Here is a 4,175-nt window from a genome sequence, read left to right on the forward strand (position 1 = left end):
TATTGACAAATATGTATGCCAATTTAAGAGCTTGGTTTTGTAAATTTATTTAAGGATTACAAAAGTGGCTTGTACAATTATGAAGCTTAAGAGATCAGAGTGGCTTACAAGCATTTTTTTTTATTGATTTCTTGCTACTTTTTATTAAGGTCACTTTTCATCATTTTTTCTTCTTTTTCGATCTTTACATTAATCTCTTTTATCTTTTCTGGCTCTTTTTCCCTGGCTAGACTTTTAGTTTACTTCATAGTCCTACCTCTTTTCATTGTGAAGTAGCATTATCGTGTAGTGAATTGGTATTTTTTGACCTCTTTAACTTCATTTGGTGTTACAAACTTAATGATTAAGTGAGGAGCAAAACCAATTAACTGTATAATAGACTGGCTATGTTGGTCTAATATCATGTTGAAGGCTGAAGGCATGTCTATCACCATAAACTTGATAATCGAGGTAATGCTTATTGGCTCGTTACTTAATGTGATCAATAACTTGATTATTCCTTTTACAAGCATTAGTTCATTCCCAAAGCTGATCAATGTGGTAGTGAATGGCTCCAACATCTCTTATTTGATTTTCATTTTCAACATTATGATGTAGTACAAAAATCAGTCGAGCTTTCATTTTCAAATAGAATTCTTCTTACCACATAATTATATACAACAACAGTGATTATGATGGCAATATTATGTAAGAATTTGATCATTGCCTGGTCAAATTTTCTCTTGGTCGATGTGAAACTTTTCCTAGTGATCACGTTAATTATACCCATAATAGGCCTATTGTCTATTGCTTGGCCTCTCTTTTCTTACTTGTTTCTCTAATTTCCATCACCCCGATTTTCATTTTCCCTTTGATTTCTCACTAGCTCTTCCCTATGGTCCCTCAATTTATAGTTTATCTCCATTAATCCATAAACTTTTCTAGTTGACCTCTCCTGATTCGACTCTATTTTATTCTTCAAGTTGATGCAATCTTCTGTATTGTGGTTGATATCTCGGTGAAAGACGTATATTTTAATTAGGTCCTTTCTTGTGTTCTGCCCTAATGGCTTTAGCTCTAGGTTTTTTTTTTTTATTTGTATCAGAATCCTCTATTAGAAAGTATTCAGTATAGTATAGTTTTTTTCTTTGCTTAGGCTCCTAGCTTTGTGTCATCTCCTTTTTAAGGAAGGATCATAAAATTTTTTACTTTTTTTTATTGAGGAGGGGAGATGAGCCTCTCTCATCTTTGTCATCGAAAAAAGAGGATGAATCTCTTTCACCTCAATTATTTTTCATAGTAGCTTTAGTGTTTATGTATTTTTTGGCCACAAATAGGATGTTGGCTAGCCTCTTTGGTGGCTCTGAAGATAATGTAAGCTTCAAGTTATACTTTGTCACTGAGTCCATTGGTTAAGGTGGCTACAATTGCTGTTTGCTCTAAATATTTCACTTGTAGAACTTCTGCATTAAAACATGTGACATAGTCTTTTAAAAACTCATTTTCTACCCTGATGAATTGACATCAGGCTTAATGAAGTTTTTTTATTTCTTCTATTTTTGATGAAACAAAAGGAAAGAGTGGCTGAGCTCTTCGAATGTAGTGATTGACTTTGGTTTAAGGTTGTAGTACCAAGATCGAGCTACCCTTTTGAGGGTTGTAGCCAATTCTTTACACATCAAGGCCTAATCTGCATCTTACATCATCAAGTTAGTTCTATAAAGTTTCAAATGATCAAAGAATCATAAGTATTGTTGTAGGTCTTTAAGGTCGACATTTTGAATCCTTTTGGGGGTATAATTCTGTCAATCTCCATGATAAAATGGTGAGGTCTTTATGAACTTTAACTTATCCTTAAAGTTGACAGTTTTTCCTTTTAGTTTCTTTTCCATGGCCTACATTCTAGCCTCCAAATCTCTGTTTAGTTGAGGCTTCAAATCGATTTCTTTAGATTTTTAGGTAGTGGTTTAAGTGGAGTTGTGGCTAGGATAATGGTGATATGTAATTGGAATGGCATGTTCCTCCTTCTTAGAGGAAAAAGCTTCAACCTCCTCATAGTTTGGTTGTCTACCATGGGTGACCAAGTTGGGTACTTTTGAAGCTTGAGGTTGTGTTATGCTTTGAAGCATTTGTTTTAGGGTTTGGATTTATTCGGCTAAGGTTTAGAATTGTTCCATAGTTGGCTTTGCTTGTGTTACCGTAGATCGGTCCGTATGTTGGCTATTGTTCAAACTCAACTGGAAAGGCTGGCTTTCCTTCCTCGTTGGCTCTCTTTCTGGGTGGCATGGTGTTTGGCTTGGCTAAAGAGTATAGCCCTTACTTGACATGCCAAATGTTGGTGCTGCACTTTGAATTAAAGGATAATATATTAAAATCACAAAAAAAAAAGAGAAAACGATTAAAAGCAAAGGTAAGGGTGTTCCTTATGTTTGCATTTTGATGCTTAAGTCAGAAGTTGAGACAAAAGAGGTTGAAAGGAGACAAAAATAAGAAAGTAAGGAAAAAGTTAGATTATATAGATAATACTTGGATGATACTATTTATAGATGGAAGATGAGGGATCTGTGAGGTAAAATAATGATGTAACCGAATTGACATGGTATTGTACATGTTAGGTCGGCCTAATATATTAGATCGACTTAAAAATAAAAAATATCCTTGACTGTCTACTAATAATCTCTAATGAAAAAAAAGATTAATTGACCTTTTAGATCCAAAAATATCTTTAAAAACCATCTTGCGAGGGCATGTTAAGAATATTTGGGAGCAAAATCTGCAATCACATGATCAATCAATAATATGCAAAGTCAATTCTCCAATGTCAGCACAATTCACTCACACAATGTTTAGAAAATAGGATCATCCATTCCTATCAACTAATTTCATTAGATCCATGTATATCTATTATTTGATTCTTTAATTAGTAAATGTAATTAATCTTTTACTGCATGTATATTGCAACTTTTAATCAACGAAAGACAAACTTTTTTGTGTTCATTGTCTTAGCTTTTATAAGGTGATAACCTGGTTTAAGCTCATAATACAATGAGCACAAAAGGTTGAGAGAATAAAAAATTAAGGACAAAAATAAATTAAGCTTGATTAATTGATCTTCAAGCATAATTAATTAACTAGCTCACTAATTTGAGGTGTCCTGAGGCTCTCCCATATATAGATCACTATTTATGAGTATTTCTAATGTTCTCTAAAAAAATGAGTCAATTATGGGCCTTGTGTGAGATTACTCTCACAATTATGTAGTTTTGCTTCAATTTCATAAAGTCCATCCACAAAATGACGGTGAATCAACTCTTAAACCATGCATTATACATATAAATAATTATATATATATATTTGCAATTTGCAAGTTTTAAGCCATCTTGGAACAATTGAATACTTATAAACAATTCATTAAACCATCTTGGAACAATTGAATACCCATAAACAATTCATTAATTTGACAAATGGATGTTTATTATTTAAAGTGTCAAAAAATATATATATATATATATATTTGCAATTTGCAAGTTTTAAATCATCTTGGAACAATTGAATACTTATAAATAATTCATTAAACCATCTTGAAACAATTGAATACCCATAAACAATTCATTAATTTGACCAATGGATGTTTATTATTTAAAGTGTCAAATATATATATATATATATATTTGTAATTTGCAAGTTTTAAACCATCTTGGAACAATTGAATACTTATAAACAATTCATTAAACCATCTTGGAACAATTGAATACCCATAAATAATTCATTAATCTGATAAATGGATGTTTATTATTCAAAGTGATAAATTTGGAGCGATTGTTTTAAAGGGGGGGGGGGGGGGAATGAGAGCGAAACAAGTACATAGTAATTAATTATAAAAATAAGTTTTTATAATTATACTTGCCTACTTCTTTGTTTCATATTTCGAAAGTTTATAGGTTTTATATATTATTAAATGATAATATTTTATTAATATTTTTAAATTTATAAAATATATATTTATTATTAATAATATAATATTATATAATTCATTAATAATATATAAAATTTATATATTTTAAAGTGCGCGTAAACTCTCCTACAAAACAGAGTTATTTTCTTCATTTGTTACCGACAGTTAACAGAACGCTATGACGAAAGTGCCCCTCAATGGTATTTTAATATACTTTTAATCATCGTGTATGAGAGTAAGT

Source organism: Durio zibethinus, chromosome 11 (genome assembly GCF_047325235.1).
Source record: "Durio zibethinus cultivar Kanyao isolate XHJ-2024 chromosome 11, ASM4732523v1, whole genome shotgun sequence".
Classification (NCBI taxonomy): domain Eukaryota; kingdom Viridiplantae; phylum Streptophyta; class Magnoliopsida; order Malvales; family Malvaceae; genus Durio; species Durio zibethinus.